General features: G+C 41.8%; 1 protein-coding gene across 4 annotated transcripts in view; it reads left to right on the plus strand.

Moving 5' to 3' along the window:
* MARCHF1 (membrane associated ring-CH-type finger 1) overlaps positions 1-21,806 on the plus strand; it is a 553,572-nt gene that overhangs the window by 39,264 nt on the left and 492,502 nt on the right. Inside the window, exon 2 of one of the 4 annotated variants that reach the window (XM_074993076.1) lies at positions 14,419-14,487. The exons of the other annotated variants lie outside the window; for them this stretch is intronic. The gene's annotated coding sequence lies outside the window, so the exon portion shown is untranslated. The remainder of the gene's footprint in view (positions 1-14,418; positions 14,488-21,806) is intronic. 4 annotated transcript variants of the gene reach the window in all.

Genomic DNA, 21,806 nt, shown 5'->3' on the forward strand with positions numbered 1-21,806 from the left:
GTTTGGGAAGGGACCTTTAATGGAGTGGCTGTCTGTGGTGCCCAGAAGGACTTATCCTCCATGCAACCTTGTCTGTGGCGTTTCCTGGCTTGTTCTTTTGAAAGGGTTCCCGGAGTGTGTGGACACTCCCTTTCGAAAGAGCACCACTCCTGTTTGAAAGAATGGATCAGTGGATTGCTCCCCTTTTGGGTATGTCTGTGCTCTTTTGAAGCCCAGTCTTTCAAAAGGTGCCTTCCAGAAGATCGCCTTTCAAAATTGCCCTGTAGTGTAGACATGGCCTAATGTTTTGGATTAGAGCTCTAATGTGAAATTGGCTCTACCGTCTATGGACACACAATTTTCAAATACGTTTTTCTTGTTTTGAGGCTTCCCTGTAGTGTGGATGAATTATTCTGGAATAGCTTATTTTAGAATAACAACTCTGGAATAAACTATTCAAGAATAACTTGGTACTCTCTGTATCCTAAGGTTATACACTATGAGATAAATTCGAATGTATTAAATTTGACTTTTTTTAATACTGGGTTTTATAAATTGGAATTTGAGTATCTTCACCTCCCCACAAAATTCCCACAAAGTTGAGGTAGTGCTGCCACACTGAATCACCAAAGATCAACTGTTGCAACAGTGCATGGTGGAAACCTATCTCACGGTTCCCTCAGACCCATAGCATTCTGTTTTTTTCTTCCTGGTGCAGTATGGGAAAAGTGCCCTGCAAGTGGTTGTGGGTATGTGATGTCATCTTCTCAGATTGCATTGCCCTCATTCCCCTCCCATGGAAAGCTAACAGGCATTTTTTTCAGAAGGAAAGAAGGAATAGAAGGAATCCCAGGTGAAAGAAGACCGAATAGGCTGGGTTCAGAAGGTGACTGAAACATGTAAACAGACTCTCAGATGCTTTTCCTCCATTGAAAAAACACCTTCCATTTGAACTAATGGGCAGTTTTCCCATTAGGTAAGACTTTTGCCTAAGCAGCCAACTAGCCACCTGCCACAATGAGTATGTGCTCTGGGATCACCCAGGTGACTGAGCCATGTCAACTGGTCCCTCGGCTACTTCCCCCCTTGAAACCACACCTGGGCAGTATGCTGAAGTAGCTGAAAAGGAGACACATGTTAATGAGACTGTCAAGTTAGGCCCACTGGCTAAATATCTATCCATCTATCTATATACACAGAGAGAGAGAGAGAGACAGAGACAGAGAACTATTTAAATAATGTATCTTCTGTGAATGACGTCCCCAGAAGAACCTCCACGAAGAACAAAACAGAATAATGGAGAGGGAGTGGCAGCCCCAGATATCATTGAGTGTGGGGGCCACACCCCCATATACGTTGATGGGTGGGTATGGAAGCTGAGGGACCAGTTAACTCAGCCCCCTGACTCGTGTTGCCCATAAGGGACCAGCCAGCCCCCCAAAATATTTGCTGCTGTAGGACTCAGCCCCCTGGCTCCTGTAATTTTTGGGGTAGGGGTAAGCAATAAGGGACCAGTTGACATGGTCCCTTCACCTGGTTTCTGCCAGCCCCAGGTTGTGTGGCCCATAATGGCCAGCCAGTCCTCAATAATATCTGACTCTGGGGGAGCAAGAAGCAAGCTCCCTGCCTCCTATTGCCTATGAGGGGCCATCCAGCCCCAGAAAATATCTGCCTCTGGGTGATCCAGCCCCCAGGCATTTGGTGGGGCCCTGCAAACAGAACCCTTCACCCTGCACAGGCCAGGACATGCTGCTATCTGTAAGCATGGTCCACACTGCACTGCTGTCACATAGTGTGGTGGATAGGAGGCTAGCTACGTGGTATGGAGTTTTGTAGTCTAGCCCACCATCTGCATCACTCCTGTGGAGGAGTGGGGAACGCTCTGTAGAGCTATTCAAAGAGAAGCAGCCGAGCTGTCTTTTATATTCAAACTCGGCACATTAACACGTGGTTTGTACCGGGATGGGAATTTTCTGAGTCACTATAGGGGCTCGTCTGCATACTTGGCTTAATCTAATTCTTGACCTTTCCTTCCCCACCCCTGCACCCCTCCACTCTCTGATTTGCTCACCTTGATCATTTTTTTCTGATTTGTCCTCCTTGATTACTGTTTTTGGTTCTCTGTGCCTTAAATATTGAGTCTGTTCTGGTCTGGCTATGGTCTGAAGAAGTGGGTCTGTCCCACGAAAGCTCACCTAATAAATTATTTTGCTAGTCTTTAAAGTACTACTTGACTGCTTTTTGTTTTGATAGTGTATAGACTAGCACGGTTCCCTCTCTGTTACTATTCAACATGAAGAGTCCCTGTTAGCTTCCCGGGCTGTAGTTGGGTCACTCCCAAGAATTTTGTCTGGCTGCTCGTAATATCAGCATGTCTTGTAAGATGATCCTGTTCACCTGTTGGCTTCTTGGACTTTGTGGTAGCTCTGCTGGAGCTCCTTTATTTTCACGCAGCATTTCTCAGTGTCTCGGCTGTACCCTTTAGCAATCGTACCCTCTGAAATGATCTTGTAAATGGTCACATTTCTCTTGCACACTCTCAGTCTGCTGATCAGTAATTCTTCTCCCCACATAGAAATGAGATGCAGGATTTCATTGCAAGTTCATGCTGAAGCTCTTTTGTGACCCACAGAACTCAAATCCAGAGGAGAACCCTGAGTACTCATGGCTGGATGTGGTGATTGGCTAGGGTTTGCTATCCACGCTGGTCAGAAGGAAAATAAATTCAAATTCCTGATACTATTCAAATTCAATTTCTCAGGCTTTCTTTCACCTATTTCCTATGTACCTGGAGAGCACTGGAGCAAAAGCAGCCAGATAGCCAACTGTGGGGTATTGTGGGATACATGCCAGACTCCTCTGCAGGCCAATAAAACTGGTTAATACTGAAGCCATTTCCACACTACCATTAATCCAAACGTTTACATTTGAACTTTTCGTTAATTCCACTTGGGTTATCAGAGTAAGAATATCAGCCATAGCATCCCCTAATATCAAAATAATGGTATTTTCTGTGTGAACAGTCATGATGCCTTAGAATCGCATTTATGCTGTTGTGTAGCCATACCCCTAATGGCAATAAACTATTCTGGAACAACTCTATACCCTAAGTGGCAAGATCTAGCATACAGAAACAACTTTCTAATTTTCACATTCCTAGCTTTCCTCTTTTTTCCAAAATATCATCCCGCCACTCAGGAAAGATACATAATGAGGGGAAAAATTCACATATGGACTACTATTACTCATTACTGTTACACAGTATTCTAGAATACATTCACTAGTACGTGATGAAGTATTACATTATGCTTGTCAAAATAAATGAAGAAAATATGTGATGACGTAGTTCATAGGGTTATTTTTGTTTACTACTTTTATTTCCCAGTCTACACTGGGTGTTTAATATGAATTGTATGATTCTTATACGATTTTGCTATTCAGAAAGGCTAATTTCTTGAATTATTTTAATGTAAATTTCGTGCTTGTACTACAAAAAGGGTAGACACAGAGATCAGTACAGGGTCAGCCTCTCTCTTGCGGTAACATCTGTGCACCAGCATGATTTTAGTTAGCCAGTTATTACATGGGTGTGACCAAGTTTTTGGTGGTCCCATGATGTTTGTTTACAGCCAACAGTCCTGACTTTGTTCTCTGCTGTTATTTGGCTCTAATTTACCCCTAAATGTCTTCCAAGAGCCCAGTAAACAATGGACGTGTTGCCAATGTTGCTAGACCATAAGGACCTCCCATGGTTCATCAGATTCTCTCGTTTGACATCATTCAGGTCCCAACGGTGTCAGACTAGAGAGGTTCAACCTGTTTAATGAAATGAGTTCAACATATAGGGGATAGTAGCTCAAATTTTCCTCTAGCGTGCTCCCATGATGGGGGCTGATTTAGCTTCATGGATTTAAAGAACTGAAGGATGAAGTGACAGGATTTATACATCATCCTGGATTGAGCATCTGGGGAGAATGCAGAGCCAAAGATGACACCCAGATTGTGGGTCTGAGTGACAGGAAGGATGGTTATTTGCAGTGACCAAGGAGGGGGAGAACTGAAGGGGTGAAAATTAAAAGCTATGTTTTGGTCACATTAAACTGATATCCGGACGGTGAAAAAGAGCTAGTAGATCTAGAGCTCAGATTGGACAAAAGGAGATGATGTAACCCATAGTAATCCTTAACTTATTTTCTGAGACCACCTGGAAAACAGAAATTAATCAGTGGGGGACACAGCACCTACATCTGATAAATGATTGGTACACACAAGTGCTTCCCTCCCAAATCTTTGTATTTTATTAAGTATAAAGCACACATCTAAAACAGTAATAGTCTATAGCATGCCTCTATATATTTATCCAAAGTCCTGAGGAGGTGTTGAGTGGTAACAGCAGGTTTCAGGTGCTCAGCCTTCCTCCTAGCTGCTGGGGAGATTGATACCAATTGTTTTTTTTTGCTCATATATTTTTGGAGATGTTTAGATTTTCTGCACTCAATAAATTATTCATGGGTTTTTCCAAACAAAGCACCTCTAGATAACTTCTGATAGGCTGACCATTTCCGTAGCAGAAGAAAAGAAGTTATAATTTCTACTTATCACTAAAGCAACTACAGCAAGAAACTCAGACACGGGCATCCAGAGCAAGAGTGAGCTAACCAATCTCCTTTCTCTGTTCTCATGAATCTGTACCGCACAGCTGCAGTTTTGGCCTTTATCTGTCTAAGCAAGGCCAAATTCTTTCTCACTACATGCTATCTTCAATTCCAGCTTTTGATGTTTTAAGTGTGCAATATAACTTTCACATCCAGGTTTCTCATAACTGTGGCTGCAGGGTGGAGGAGTCATCTCAAAGAAATTCAAGTGGGGGAAGAAAGCCCTCTCATATGTGATATTGGCAGGCATATTGGCAGCTTACTTGGCAAATTCACCGAGAAATGGCTTCACTAGAAGTACGGAACTCAGTTGTTTACCATCTCGAAGGCAAAATGACAAATCTCTTTTGTGACTATCCTATCATAAAAGAATACTTTTTTTTAGTATGTGTCACTTCTGATACTTGGGTATAATGTCATTTGGGTGCCATTTATATTCTATTTCTCATCTATGCCTCCTTATGAAGTAAATCACTCATTTCAGACAGCTTTTTCTAACAAAACCAGCAAAACAGCATTCATGCTGATTACAGGCATACGTTGGGCCACAGTCTCCCTCCGTGTAACTTAAGTTATTTCCAGAATGGCTTTAGTCAGGAGACTCTGAGGAAGGCATTTAGAGGTTTTATTTTTAACTCTTTCAGTTGGGCATTTTAAATGTTATCTTCACCCATTTGGGGTTCCTGTAACTTGAGAGCGTGAGTTAGCTATGTCACAACTTAGAATAATAATTTGCACTATTCTGCTACTAGAGGTGCACATGATTTGTAACAAATTCTTTTATAAAGAACCATTTGAAGCTGTCATGATTATACTGTGCAAACAAGGTGTTAGCCGATGGCCAAGGATGTTTGGTGAGGTGCCAGCTATGCCCGTTTATACCATCCGTGACTTTAACCGCTAGGACGCACTGTCCCTTCGCGGCGGGCAGCCCGGGCTAGGCTGACGGATGCCCCAAGGTCCTAACCACCTGTGACTTTAACTGCTAGAGCTCAGAGCTCCTTCGCAGTGGGCAGTCAACACTGACTGACAGGTGCCCCAATGGCAGCACTAACAGCCTTTCCACACCCGTGACTTTAACTGCTAGAGCTCAGAGCTCCTTCGCAGTGGGCAGTCAGGATTGACTGACAGGCGCCCCAAGAGTTTGCCTCATGGAGGCGGCACAACTCAACGCTAGGCTCTTAGTACTCTCACCTAATGGCCAGGCTTTATAGCCAAAACGGCTGAGGTTCTTTAATTGTGTTGGCTGCTTTACAGTAAACCAGAGAAACAAGTCAGGCTTATGCACAAATGGTTACCAAAATTTATTAAACTAGATTCTAATCATGTGGTTACAAAATTGCTAGTGCCTACTTATTTAAATGTATAGATGTTACACACACAAACAAGTTACAAAGCTGAAGCCACAATCCCAAAGAAAGAGAACAAAATATAGAGCTCTATTTCAAAATATGTGTACACTAAAGATAGGAGATCAGGTGTGGGTGCTTCTTACCCTTCTTGCATCTCTCGATTCCAGCGGTGCCAAGCCAGGATCGGTCACTCAATTCCGCGGAAAGACGAATAAGGGACAAGGCTCAGGGACCCTCTTAGCTGCAGAAGCCTTGGGAGGCTGTCACTTATCTGACCAGCAGATAGATAGTGAAAAGCACTCAAAAATCATGGTGCTGTAGGTCCCATACTTATACCTCTGTACTCCTTTATTCTCTTTCTCCTTTCTTATGCCAAATTGGGGCTGGTCTGTCTGGGCGATGCCAGCTCTCGCAAGAGTAGTTTACACTTGCAAGGGAGAGAAACAATAAGTTTCGACTACTGGACATTCTTTTATTAGGGTGAATATTTTCCCACCTAGGATGTGGGTGTGTGTGCATCACGTTATTTAGTAGGGGCTAAGAGCCATGTCTGTCACAGCTTCTCTGTCTGCTGTGAGCCTAATCGTTGTATATGTTCCCAGAGGCACATTGTAGCAGCACACCTGTGCGTCTCACAGCTTCAAAGGCTGTGCTGGAATTTATGTTAAGTGCCCTGTTGTTTTGGCTCCCTTGTGTTCCCAGCAATGCTGGTCTGAGAGGGGGCTGGCTGTCTGGCTACACAAGGTCCATAACCTTATATCAATTCACAGATTAAAACTGATTTAGTCGGTACTATTTTTTTGCATCAGGCTGGGTCCAGGACAGTCCCCACTGCTGACAGACTTTCCAACAGGCTAGTAACATTTTTAGATGCTTTTTGCTAATGGATGACTAAACCTCCAGTAATTGATATGTGAAGTGGTCAGCCAGGAAAGTATTAGTACATGTGGTACCCTGTTGTGGGATGACTTCAGAGTTAATTCACATGGTGAAATAAGGTAAAGACACTTGGGGATAAGTTAAATTTGATTTTTCCTCTAGAAAAATGCAGGTGCCTTTGGATAGTATTTGTGTTGTATGTAAAAAAGAAAAGAGGACTGAAACACTACCTTTATGTTTTTTAATACATGGTACTGTGCAACAGATGAAAAATTGAAGCATACTGTCTTATTGTAAAGGTTCTGTGAAATCACTAGTTTCTGTTTTAACTGGGTATTGAAGCTAGGGCATATACCTCCTGAGGGTCACCTGGAGTTGCCCAATCACGTTTACGAGTAAGGACGGAAGTGTGCATTTTAGCCTCCCATCTCACTTTTCTAACTGCATTTGCCCCACTCAGAAACCCGGGGAAAATATAAATAACTTTTCCTGGGTGCCTTTACCATGCGATATTTTTCCTCTTCACAAATGCTGAGGTAACACATAAAACAAGGAAAGGCTTTACTTAGGGGCAAGAAGACACAGTAGTAGTAGTAGGCATCCTTCAGTCTACGTAGACTATGTATCGCGCCCTTTATAGTTTCAATTTAGGACTTCATTTACAGCATCTACTGTGACTATGAAGACCCACACGAGAGTGACAGTCCTTGCTGCATCTCTTGCAGATGTGGTGGGTGTCTGGCAAGTCCTTAGTGTGCTTTCTGTGCGCTCGCTTCTCCTCTGCTAGCTGTATGATCCTCATCTCACCCTTCTGAAGGCCCTTGTGTAACCCCTGCCTCCATCTGCTGCGGTCGTCTGCTAGTTCTTCCCAGTTGTCCAGCTCGATGTCTACCTCTCTGAGGTCTCTCTTGCAGACATCTTTGTAGTGCAACTGGGGGCGTCCGGGAGGTCTTTTGCCAGAGGCTAGCTCACCATACAGGATGTCTTTTGGAATCCTTCCATCATTCATCCTGTGGACGTGGCCAAGACACAGTATCAACTTGGAAAAACACAGGAACAGTATATAAATAAGTAAAATTCCTACCCCGAGTATTTTAAGCAGTAGTCCATTAGCTCAGTTTTCTACCTGGTGATGTGAATGTCTGATAAACAGATGTTCCTTTAACATAATTCTTCCTTGTGTGCTATAGGTCACCCACATCTTTGGTGTCAGTGGGTTGTGCAGTCCCAGAGTCTGGGAGGGACTCAGACTAATAGAGATAACAGTGGAGCTCTGTAATAAATTAAGGACTTGATCTATTTGGTAGACTCTAGGGCTAATAATATGAAGGTAAATATTAAAGGAAAGTGATTTTTTTGCATATTAAAAATCACTCTAAAAGAGGATGCTATACATAGTTTACGTTTGGCTGTTGCTATGGGTATCCAATGATCTCAGGATTATAGAATTTTTTTTCTTTTAAATTAAAGCAATTAACTCTAACCTGCAATAGAAATAGACTGTTAATTTAGAAAAATCTCATAGACCTCCTAACAGGGTTTTTGGTTACTTAATACCATATTGAACACCCCTCTGAATCCCTAACCCTTTGTGGAATTTGCTAACTGTGCATCCAAATATCAGTCTCGAGATTGGCTGCATGCCAATGATGAGAGAGAACCTCAGAGTATCACCGGGTTTAAACGTGCTTATGTTTCTGTACACAGTACAGTATCTATACCACAGGTATAGCTACTCTAAAATTGTATAGTGTGAGATGTAGCCGTGTTAGTCTGTATCTTAAGAAAACAAAAAAAGCAGCCCTGTGGCACCTTAAAGAGTAACAGTAATATTTATTCAGCAATGAGCTTTCATGGGACAGGCCCATCTCATCAGATCTGGAGAAGTGGGCCTGTCCCATGAAAGCTGATTACCTATTAAATAATATTGTTAGTCTTTCAGATGCTACAGGATGCTGTTTTGTAAAATTGTGTGATTGTTCTATGGGAGGTGAACTTGTGCCTCTCCTTAGTTGGCACTGTGAGAACAGATTATAGCCTTCCAAGTCCTGCCAACTTTTTTTTTTAATAGAAAGTTAATTTCCCCCTCTCCCTTCTGCCCCCAATGAATGTTGTATGTAGTAATTAATGTACTAATTTAAGTACTATCATATTTTGATTTCTTATAAAACCCATTCATACTACTATTAATGTTGCTGTGGAAATCAAGTCTGAATATGATCTTGCTTACACCATTCTGAATTGGGGGTCACATTTAGTGCAGTCATCAGAGTTAAATCTGTTTTTTAAAATCGGTCTAAGGGCTGGTCTACATTAGAATTTTTTTAAAAAAAATTAAATATTAGAAAATTAAAAGGACTCTGTTCTGTCACTCAAGGAATGTGAAAAATTCTCCCCCTTGAGTGAAGTAGTTAAGCTGACCTCAGCTTTCCATCAATCTCTCAGGGAGGCAGATGACTTACATGGTAGGGAGAACCTGTCCCATCAGCAGAAGTAACGTCTCCACTGAAGTGCTACAGCCGTGCAGCTGTAGCCATGCCTTGGTAGCATTTCAAATGTAGACAAGCCTAATTAATCAGTCTCCTTCTTATTTGTGAAGAACAAATGATGATGTTAGTATGTTGGGATGGAATCTTGTTCTTAGTACAGAACATTACTTTTCTGTGGTTATGTGGCTGTGAATGGAAAGGTTCTCAGACTTGTTTTATGCTCTACACATAGACATCCTGCTCAAGAATGTTTCTTTCACTTTTGCAGATAGACAGGATCAACCCTAACCGCAGTAGAAGCTAGGAGCCTCTCTTAACAATTCTGAAAGTAGATTGCAGTGAGTTGAGGGAAGATAACTGGGTTAGAGCTATTCAGGAATACTGAAAGGTTCCTTTTGCCCAAAATGCTTATTTGTTAAAATGAAAACTGTTTGTGAAAGAGAGTCAGTTCTGAGGAATTTCAAAACTTTTAAGAAACTTCCTTGGTTGGAGATGTTTTTTTGACACTTCCAAAGTGAAAAGCAAGTATGCGTTTGTTTCAGTATAGCTACAGGTGATGAAACCTAAAAATATTTTGTCATATAATTTTGGGAATGCTCTTGAGACCGTCTTGATTTGGGAAGGGGAAAGATTCTTTCTGAGATATACAAATATTTTTGGGACATAAGCAGGAAACAATGAATGGCAAATATCACAGTGCGTCTCTCGCTACCAGATATACTCCACTAGCTGGCCTCTGTGTGTGTGTGTTTAAAAGCACACATCAGATTTGTTTTCTTTGTTTCAGGCTAACGGCAAGGAGCTTCCTGCTAGCCTTCACTCCTGAACACAGGCTCATCTTCTGAGATTTCCTTTAGAGCTGCCCCTTGCTTCCCATTCCTCCCACTTACATCCTTCCAATTACCCTTTTAGCTCAGTGATTACCACCCAGGTACATCAAATCCCCCAGCAGTGTACGGTTGGCTTCAGTTAAGCCTGCATTCCTCCTTAGGCTGCAGCAGATCCAGTGGTCAGAGGCTACAGACAATAAATACCCTGTCACAGTAAGAAAGAAGCTTGTTGTGTTTAGCTGATGTTCACCTTGTTTCAATGATAGCCCACAGATTTACTGCTAGAAATTATGATGGCTACTTAAGTACCTAAGTACATTGCGTAGGTCTACCTTTCAGAGAGCAAGCTCTCTCAGTAAAAAGGCAGCTCACAACTCTCTCGGCTATCAAAAAATTGTGTCTGTGTTTATTACTAGAATGATACCTCATGGTTAAATAACAGACTATCTAGCACGGGCACTGGTAAAATGTTGGAGACTGAAACAGTGATACAGTTGCTCTGGAAGTGGAGACTTCAAGGTTTGCTGGGCAGCGTTTTCCATGGGGAAGTACACAGACAAAATTCTGTGCATTTAAAAATGGACTTTTTAAAGCTCTCTGTATTGCTCACTATTTGTTTTTTCCCCTTTATCTCCAGGATCTGCAAGGTAAACGTCACTTTGTTTCTAATCTTACCAGAAAACATCCACCTTTTTGAACAGTAACTATATTTAAGCAGTACACAGGGCAAAGCCACTGTGCACCTGGTGTGAGTGTGCATGCAATTTTTCATCTGCATGTTGCTATAGAAAGGTTGAGATTGACAGTTAATTAGTGCCTCAGTGCTAGTTTCTTACCAAAGCCTCTCATAACTAAGGGCCTGGTCCTTTTAGTGAATATTGTGACAAAACATTTAACTCACTGGTGGTTCTGCCTGAATAAAAACTGCATGAGTGGGATGTAAAAATGTCATCTTTCTAAAAGTGTTTGTAGCTTGAGCTCTGATTACTACACTGACACAGCTTACAAACCAGATTTGACTAGAGGCACGTAACGTGCTGGGTTACTTGAGCTGCATTAGAACTGAAGGCCAAAAAAGCAAGTACGCAAGTGTTGTGCTTTGGTTCAGTGATGTGTGGGATTTTTTTAAATTGATTTGAGTTGTCAGTGTATGGGGGATGTGTACGTTGGTTTGCACTTCTCCTGAGTGAAAACAACAGGTCTGGGCATTTAGAAAAGCTTATGTATTCTTGCATGCATGAGCAATGGAGAGGGGAGGCTATAGGAGGAAGAATGGTTTATAATTTGTCATTAGCTTAAGATGTTTGAACAATAAGTAAAAATTTGGTAGGTGGGTTATTGGTTTATAGTGTACTCTTTCAGCTATTTTTGGCTTTCATTGTTTGACTACAATATCCTTTTTGGTCTCATTACATGAAAGTTCTCTTTTTGGAGGGCTTGCAACATGTTCATTGATTTTCATCCCCAGTAGTTTAATCAGTGGCCCACTTCTGCTCCCATAGAAATAACAAATAGTGCAACAGTTCAATAAAAAACATCCCAGGTTTTTTTTACTTACAGAATCATAAGGCAGGAAGGCAGCTAGAGAGGTCATTTAGTTCAGTCCCCTGCACTCAGGGCAGGGTCAAGTATTACCTAGACCATTCCTGACAAGTGTTTTCTAACCTGCTCTTAAAAATCTCCAGTGCTGGGGATTACAAATCCTCCATAGGTAATTTATTCCAGTGATTAACTGCCCTGACAGGACGTTTTTTTTTCGTAATATCTAACCTCAACTGCACATGCTGCAATTTAAGCCCATTTCTTGACCTCTGATGACAGGGCAGAGCTGGCCAACCAGTCAGAAACTAAGAGCCAAAACAGCTGTGGATAGGCAATGAGCCATGTATTTATAGATTTATTTTTATCTATATCAGTATCTATGTGAATGAATATGAATATGTAATACATGGTTCAATGCCCTCCCCATCTCCCAGAGCCAGGAACCTCCCCTTTCCCCCCCACCCCCCACTCTAACCCAATGCGTGGGACTGAGTGGAGCTGCCGCCATGTGCTTCTCCCTCCAGGCACTGGGGCATGTGCACTGAGTGGTGGTAAGCAGTTTGGCCGTGTGGCTCAGAGCAGGAGCCGCATGCAGCTCAAGAGCTGCACGTTGTCCACCCCTGTGATAGGGCAAGAAGCAGAACAATGTTTCATTCTTTTGCTTGTTGCAACCTTTCAGATACCAGAAAGCTGCTATGTCCCTTCTCAGTCTTTCTTCTCCAGACTAAACACATTTTTTTTCAATATTCTCTTGTAGGTCGTGTTTTCCAGACTTTGAATTAGTTTTGTTGCACTTCTCTGGACTTCGTCCAATATGTTCATATTTTTCCTGAACTGGATGCAACGCTTCAGCTGAGGCCTAATCAGAATTCATTAAAGAATCACTTCATGTCCTGCTTACAACCTTCCTGCTAATGCATCCCAGAATTGTTTGCTTTTTTCCAGCCATGTTGTACCGTTGATTCATATTTAGTTCATGATTCACTGTGACTTCCAAATCCCTTTACAGAGTACTTTCCTAGGCAGTCATTTATATACACACATGCCACATTTGTAATTCATTCCCTATTATCACATTATGGAATTATGGTGAAGGTCAGGAGAAAGATTTTTTTTCTTTTTACAGCTGAATTTGAAACTGCACAATAAATTTTATCTTCTCACTGGTTCATCTACTCGCTGAGAGTGTGCTGAATTTATGTCTAGATTAGTAATTCAATTAGCAGAAACCCAGTTAACAGATAAGGGCATACTATCCTTTCTGTGTTCCTCTGTCTGCTTGACTTAGATTCAAACTATTGGCAACTTTTCTAAAATTGCTAGTTGGTCTTTCCTTGATTTCTAGAAACCTGCCACATGCATTTTAATCAAAACAAAAAGCAGTCAAGTAGCACTTTAAAGACTAGCAAAATAGTTTATTAGGTGAGCTTTTGTGGGACAGACCCACTTCTTCAGACCATAGCCAGACCAGAACAGACTCAATATTTAAGGCACAGAGAACCAAAAACAGTAGTCAAGGAGGACAAATCAGAAAAAAGTGATCAAGGTGTCTGAAGAAGTGGGTCTGTCCCACGAAAGCTCACCTAATAAACTATTTTGCTAGTCTTTAAAGTGCTGCTTGACTGCTTTTTGTTTTGATAGTGTATAGACTAGCACGGCTCCCTCTCTGTTACTATTCAACATGCGTTTTAATGAGCAGTTTTCCTGCATATATCTTTTTGTATGTCAACCTCTGAAAAATTTTTTGTCAAGTTTACTTTCACAGTCTTTTGTGGCTTAATTTTTTTCCCCCTTTCCTTCTCTCCTGTTCTTATTTTTCATTCTAGGCTTTCAGTTGTGAAAAGAACCACACTCTCTTCTTAGCAGTCATTGCAATGACATGCCACAAGCTCCATCTTTCTTTCTGTACCCTCTCTTCTCTGAAGTCTGCATAATGAGGCAACCTAAGCCTTTTCCCCCAGATTGCTAGAATCCTTTTCTGTTTATTTTTATATGACTGTAACTAGTACCATTGGACAAATTTCTACTTTCTTTTCTTTTCATTCTTCACAATGAATTCCTTGAGTAGTTTTTTTTTTGAGAGGTTAAAGCTAGTTATCTTCTCAAATGGAGACTGAACATATTTTCTTTGTAGATTTTGTTTAAAAACATTTCATCTGTGGATATGTGTGCTAATGTTTTGTTTTCTTCCATGCTGAGAAATTGTTCTGTTTTCTCCATGTCTTTTGTGCGGAAATATATCTATTCCTAATTTACCTTTAGCTTTCCAAAACTTTGGGTGAAAACCTACAGTCCCTTATTGCAAGTACTGTAATTTGGCACATGGAACATACTGCACATGAATTTAATGTTTTGTGTGTGAGAGACATTTTCGTTCTGGTTTTACACCCACGTAGCACTCCTTTTTTAGACACTCTTAAGCCTTCTATAATGTTACATCTTTGTTTCTGGACCAGTCTGAATTTGTAAATTTATATAATTCATGTCACAGTTCTCTAATTTCCTGATTATGGGAGGGCAGAGTATTACATACGTATTAACTAAATTATATTAAATCCCAGGGTTCTATGAAATTATATGTGATAATCCACAGATGTAGGATTTAATTCTGTGTTTTCTAATAACTTCAAAATCAGTCCCAGGAACAAAAGTATAAATTGTGACCACTCACAGACTGCTGTAATGATTTCAGTGGAAGAGGGTTGCCCAGGAAGCTGTCTATCGCTTGAGATTCCAAATGTAAGAAGATATGCAACTTCAGGTAAAGGATATAATATATCTTCAAATGAGTGTTTGTGGCTTGTACTGTGTTTTAATAGTACAATAGTAGTCTGTCAGAGATTGCACATTAATGCAATACCAGAAGAAATCATAAATGTTTGTCTGGCCTTTTGGTGTCATAATAAATGGTACAAATTTCTCTTGTTGGCTTTTAGCCACTTCTTAACTCAGTGCCCATTGCCCCTGTACAAGTCATCTTTATTATTGCTGCTTTTGTGTCTGTAGGAGCTCTTTCTCCAGCTGGAAGCTGCTTCCTTGGAAGACTTCACAGGTTTAGCTTCTTGAATTATCTGTAGGACAATACAGTGTGTCAATAGGGAAACGACATCCTTTCAGTGTAATTCCCACTAAAATTACCCCAGAGGACAATTTCTGCCTTTGGTGCATGTATGTTTCCTGTTGAGCTCAGTGGGAATTGTATGTACCAAAGGGCAAAGTTGGGCTCCTACTTATTGCCAAGTGTGAGAATCCTGAATGTGACTCAATCCAGTTCTCTCAGGCTCATTTCTGTCAGGCTACTACAGGTTATACCTCCTCAGACTGGCTTAATCTAATCTGGCAGCAGCCATGGTTGAAGAGGACCATGGACACTCTTGGACCAGAGAACCCAGGAGCCTCAGGGCCAGCTGAGGCCAGAGGCAACAGCCTTGGCAGTCCAGATGTGGGCAGTATGGGACTGAGGCCAGAGTCATGTGACAGCTGCCCACGGCAGCACAGGGCTGGGGCTGGAGCAGGGGCCCTGTGACAGTCTGCAAGTTTATTTGAATAAATTGATATGTATGTGTAGTGAATTCTCTAGTGACCGTATCTACGAAGTGTTTAACTTGTAGATTCATTTCCAAAAAAGTGGCTTAAATGTTAATTCAACTGGTCAAAATTTTTTCAGTGGTTATACTTTAGAGATTTACTTATGGTAGACAGTACTTTTGGCATTCCATCTTTGAAAGCTGCCATCCTCCTGTGCTGCTGGAGTATTTAGTAGCTCAGATATTCATAAATTCAGTTTGAATTTTGGCACTATAGCGAATGACCTGATTGCCTTCTTCCATTTTTGTAGACTCTCTGCCATAATGTAGGATATTATCTGATCTCCTGTGGGAACAAAGTGTCTTTGCTATAAATCAGGTTAGATGGGAGAAAAAGAGCAATATGGTGCTTCAGTGCTCTGCCACGTGGGGGTGTTTGGCTTTTCTTTAAAACATAACCCATTCCAAAAAATGTCAAATTACAGCTGTTCATTTATAAAACTTCCAAGAAGAGAGTGAATGCCTTTTTAGTTCTCTTCTGAGAGCTTCAGCAAGCTGATTTTATGTCTCTTTCCATGCCATATAAAATTCAAGTATTTTCTCTGTTGTCCAGAGGTTCTCAGACTGTGGGCCTTGGACCATCAATGATCCATGAGCTCCATTCAGGTGGTCCATGGATAGTCTCCTCTAAGGTTTGCCCCAGGGGGCCACTCATGAGAACGAAAGGCTGCCCACCTAATTAGTGACTCACAAGTATGGCTGTGCTAATTAGGTGCCTACACCCTGAGGAAGACACACATGTAAGGTGAGGCAGTGACCTTGAGGGAAATAGGGGTGAGGTGGGGAAAATAGGAAGTGGGTAGGGGACAGTAACTATGGGGGGTTCCATACCAGTCCCAAGCCTGGTTAAAGGAGAAGTGTTGGTCAGATGAATGACGATGCACTGACTGTGAAACAACAATACAAATTAAATGTGATGCCATTGCAACTCAATGATAAAAGATGCCCGCTTGGACGTCACCTGGATAAACAAGGTCCCTGACACCAATCTGACTGCTGAGGTTGGGTTGATAAGCTGTCTACCAAAACAAAACCTCCCAACCTTATGAGGATCCTCACTAACAGCCACAGTTTATACCCCAGGAATACCAGTCCTGGAACCTTTCCCTGCAACAAAGCCCACTGCCAGCTTTGTCCACATATCTTCTCTGGAAATACCATCACTGGACCCAACCAGGTTATTCACAGAATCATGGGCACTTTCTCATGCTCCTCTACTAACATCATATATGCCATCATGTGTCAGCAATGCCCAGATGCTTTGTATATTGGACAGACTTCTAACTCCCTTAGACAAAGGGTTAATGGGCACAAAACAGACATCAAAACACTCCAGATCCACAAACCAGTTAGTCAACATTTTAATGGAATGGGGCATTCTATTAACTTAAAGGTATGTGTGAATTTTCGCACCGTTCTTCAAAGGGAAGCAGCGGAGCTGCCTATTATATTCAAATTCGGCACATTAACACATGGTTTAAACCGGGACGGGAACTTTCTGAGTCACTATAGGGGCTCGTCTGCATACTTGGCTTAATCTAATTCTTGACCTCCCCCCTCCACCCCTCCACTCTCTGATTTGCTCACCTTGATCATCTTTTTCTGATTTGTCCTCCTTGCTTACTGTTTTTGGTTCTCTGTGCCTTAAATTTTGAGTCTGTTCTGGTCTGGCTATGGTCTGAAGAAGTGGGTCCGTCCCACGAAAGCTCACCCAATAAACTATTTTGCTAGTCTTTAAAGTGCTACTTGACTGCTTTTTGTTTTGATAGTGTACAGACTAGCACGGCTTCCTCTCTGTTACTGTCTACCAAAAGAAACTGACAACTGACACGTGCTATCAGTTGGAACATGGACTGCTTGAATGCTGTGGGCAACTGCAAAATTAGAGCTGCCTCAGAAGAGATGGAGAGATATGGATGCGATAGACTTGGACTGGCGGAGTTGCATTGGATGGCATTGGGATAGATGTGCGGTTGCGAAGTCATTTGGTCAGGGAACCAAATAAAGCATGAGGCAGGAGCTGGATTTCTTCTTAGCAGAAGAGAAAGAGGAGCAGTATTATAATACAAACCAGTGAGTGCAAGAATGATGGTAGTGAGATTCGAAGCAAAACCATTCAACATCTCGGTCATTCAGGGGTAAGCACCCATGTCAGACAGTATGAAAGAAGAGGTTGAGCTATTCTGTGAAGACTTGACAAAGACGCTGGAGGAGATATCAACGAGAGATGCGTTGATCATCGTAGGAGACTGGAATATGAAGGTCAGAACATATAACGAAGGTTGGGAGAGAGTCATGGGAAGGTTTGGATACAGAGAAAGAAACAAACAAGGTGAGAAACTACTAGAGTTTCTTATGGAGCATGAGATATGATCTGCAACATGAGATTCCAACAAAAAGACTGTAGGAAGTGGACTTGCTGATCAAATGATGAGAAGCCCAAGAACATGATACATATGATTTTGATAATAAGATGATAGGTAACATCCCCACAGCAGTGCTGACTGGACAGGGAAAGATAGAAGGAATTAGTGAGAGGCATCAGACACCATTGGGCACTGAGCCCATGGTGGTTGTTGATGATGAAGAGGAGGAGATGGTGGGATTTGGGACATGCAGACCTGTGGCAACTTTCCCCTGTTGAAAGGCTACAGATTCTGGGAAACGATTACCTTCCTTCCCAGACTCAGCTTGGGGGCTGCTGTGGAGGGAAACCCCTATGGATATTAAAATATAAGTTGTGCGCTTTTATTTGTGGAAAAAAAAAGGTTGGTTAAGGCTTGTTTTTATGTTGTGTTTTTATTCAAAGCTTTGTAATAGTTAACTTGCAGTACAAATAATTTTTGGAAAGATCATTAGGTGACCTGCTGAGACCCTCAGCAATTTTCAGGTTATCTTGTGAGGGCGGAGGGAAAGAAGTTTGAGAACATGGGTCCAGGCCCTTTGCACTTGTGCATAATGCTAAATAGCAATGAATAATAGAATTTGAATAAAATATGGCATTTGGGGAAGGATCATAGATGCTTTTCAAGTAAACTCCACTAAGTGTAGATAATGGTAAGCTGCTGTCTTTGGAAAGTCATGATATAAAGTGTGCAGACAAGGCTGCTTAGTGTTCATGCTGGTTTAGCTCAGTTGTGTGAAAAATGTACACCTATATTCTCAAATCCCCATGGCCATTGACATGGAACATTGAATTAGAGATTCTCACTGGAAGCATATTTAAGACCAGTATCTCTAACTCAGTTGTATTTACTCAAAAGCCAGACATAGTGCTTTAAGCTCCCCTGAGATTTCTTTAAGATAGTGAAAGGAGGCTTGTATTCCACTCAGATAAAGCAGGTGTCATTGGTAAAAAGAGCATTTTTTTATGAGATTGTGATTCTCCAGTCTCTGAAGCATCTTTGATAACTGTTGAGAGTAGTTCAATGGATGGAACAAATAGAAAAAGTAATAAAGAATATTCTTACTGGGTGCCTAAGTTTATGAAAAATGTCTTTGATCACAAACCATTTTAAGGGAAGGAATAGAAGTGTCTGATTTTAGAGTAGTTCGATAGTGTTTGTGACTTAATGTCTGATATTTAATTTAGTCAAAAACCTGTAGGAGAACACTTCAATTTCCCTGGACACTCAGTAACAGATTTAGAAGTAGCAGTTCTACAACAAAACGATTTCAAAAATAAAATGGAGAGGCAAATCTCTGAGCTGTAATTCGTTTGCAAATTTGACTCCATTAACCAAGGATTAAATGGAGACTGGGTTTCTCTGCTCTTTATGTTCACACCTCCATGTAAGAATCTGACAATGGGCCACATCCCCCCAATTGATTTGACTTGTTTTCTCCTCCTGGATGTATACTACCAATAATGGGCCATTTCCACCCTGACTGAATAGACCTTGTCAGCTCTGGCCCTCCCCTTTACTGAGATACCCCCTCTTTAAATCCTCCTGTGAAACCCCCTCCCCCACTCATGCATCTGATGAAGCGGGTCTTTGCCCATGAAAGCTTATGCTCCAAAATATCTGTTAGTCTATAAGGTGCCACCTTATAGACTAACTCGGCTACCTCCCTGATACTTGAAAAAATAGTCTCTCATAAAGCTGAATCCTCTGGCTCAAGTAATGTCAAAACTCAACTTGGGGCAGATTTGTTTTGTGAGGGGGAGTAGGTTGTGGAGTGTGTTAGATGCCATAATGAGGAATGTGGCATAAATGCCAAGACCGAAAAGTAGGTAGAATTTTGCCAATGGTCCCTTAAAGTCACTGAAATGCATTGTGAGGGTGAGGGGCAGGCTCATGATGATCAGTGAAACTGTAAATACGTAGATGAACACAACAAACCTGTTTTCTGGGTGGGAATGGCATGGGCTGTAACAAGACTGTTGTTTTGTGGGCTGTTGGGGTCGGGGGAGGGGTGGGTGGTGAGAGTACTTTGTTTCATTGAACCTACAGAAGAGCTTTTCCCATCTTGGGTTTTGTGCTGGAAGGAGGATTTGGCTTATTATGAATTTGTACCTATTTTGATGCGCCAGATATGACTGGGTTATTACACTTTTTTATCCTGCCTAGCGGTAACATGAGTTAGCTTTTTGCTTGTTTTACTGCTGGAAGAGGCAAAGGGGGCACTTGCCCCAGGATCTGGCCTTTCAAAGGGGCCCAGAGCTCTGGTTGCTGCTGCTACTTTGGCAGTGGCAATGCCTGGAGCACCAGGCCTCTTTGAAGTGCTGCAGCCGTTCTGCTCGACCTCTTTGTGCAGCTGTGTGGGGAGGCCAGAATCACAATCCTGGCGTTGCTAAGGGCTCACAGCTCTAGGCCCCATTCCTTTTGCCCTTGGTCCCTGCCTTTCCAGGATGCAGATGAGGGCCTCCTTCCCACCGTGACCGAGGGCCCACAGTGGCTGTGACCCCAAGTGAGTGCCAGGGACTGTGCCCAAGTGCAATCATGGGTTACAGCATGATGTTGTAGTCTTCTGAATTTGTCCCTGTATGTTCAATTGAATTAAAAATGAAAAATTCAGTTGATACAAACTGAGGACCTGAGATACGCAGGTAAAAAGAATAGTAACAGAGAGGGAGCCATGCTTGTCTATATGCTATCAAAACAAAAAGCAGTCAAGTAGTGGTCTGTTCTGGTCTGGCTATGGTCTGAAGAAGTGGGTCTGTCCCATGAAAGCTCACCTAATAAATTATTTTGCTAATCTTTAAAGTGCTACTTGACTGCTTTTTGTTTAGGTAAAAAGAAATTACTTTCAGATACTAGGTATTAATATATGAATGTACAAATATCATCTCTCTCATAGGCTTTGATTCTCTGCACAAAATAATGGCTTAGGCCAATAACAACAGACTCAAAATTTACTTTCAGGTTGTGAGACTGTGCTCTAAGTTTTGCTATATTAATTTATACCACTAATTACTAAGATTCATGTATAACTAATCTATATCAATTGCCTGTCTCTTTTGATTATTAATTCTTCACATTATTTGATACCTAGACAGACATTGGAAATCAGGGGCAGCATTAAGCATATGTTAAAACAGACATTATAATGGTGCTTACGTGAGAGAGAGAGAAAAAATGCACGGATGTGATTGGATAGATTTTCAAAAATGATTTAATTTCATGACAAAGCCTACATTTGCTTGTTGGCATAGATTAATTCAGCATGAGTGCTCATTTGAGGTTGCTTTATGTGTAGAGAAAGGGACAGCTCAGTGGTTTGAGCATTAGCTAAACCAAGGGTTGTGAGTTCTACCCTTGAAGGGGCCATTTAGGGATCTGGAACAAATACACTTGCCCAGGAAGTATGGGTTGGATACATGTAGTGTGTAAGGTGGATCGAAAACTGGCTTGACAGGTGGACCCAATGGGTAGTGGTCAATGGTTTAGTGTCTGGTTGATGGTCAGTTTCAAATGGAGTGCTCTGAGGCTCAGTTCTAGGGCCAGTACTGTTCAACATCTTTATTAATGACCTGGATGAGGGGATGGATTGCATCCTCAGCAAATTTGCAGATGACACTAAAGAAGGGGGTCAGATAGATACAGTGGAAGGTAGAATTAGGGTCCAGTGTGAGCTAGGCAAATAGGAGGATTGGGCCAAAAGAAATTTGATGAGGTTCAACAAGGACAATTGCAGAGTCCTGCACTTGAGACAGAAGAATCCCAAGCGCTGTTACAGGCTGGGGGCTGACTGGCTAAGTAGCAGTGCAGCAGAATAGGACCTGGGGATTACAGTGGATGAGGGGCTGGATATAACTCAATAGTCCTTGTAGCCAAGAAGGCTAATGGCCTATAGAGGTGCATTAGGAGAAGCATTTCCAGCAAATCTAGAGAAGTTATTTCCCTCTACTTGGCTCTGGTGAGGCCTCATCTGGAGTATTGCATCCAGTTCTAGGCCCCCCGGTATAGAAAGGATGTGGACACATTGAAGTAGGTTCAGTGGAGGGCATGACCTATGAGGAGAGGCTGAGAGATCTGAGCTTTTTTAGTTT

Source organism: Carettochelys insculpta, chromosome 4 (genome assembly GCF_033958435.1).
Source record: "Carettochelys insculpta isolate YL-2023 chromosome 4, ASM3395843v1, whole genome shotgun sequence".
Taxonomy (NCBI): domain Eukaryota; kingdom Metazoa; phylum Chordata; order Testudines; family Carettochelyidae; genus Carettochelys; species Carettochelys insculpta.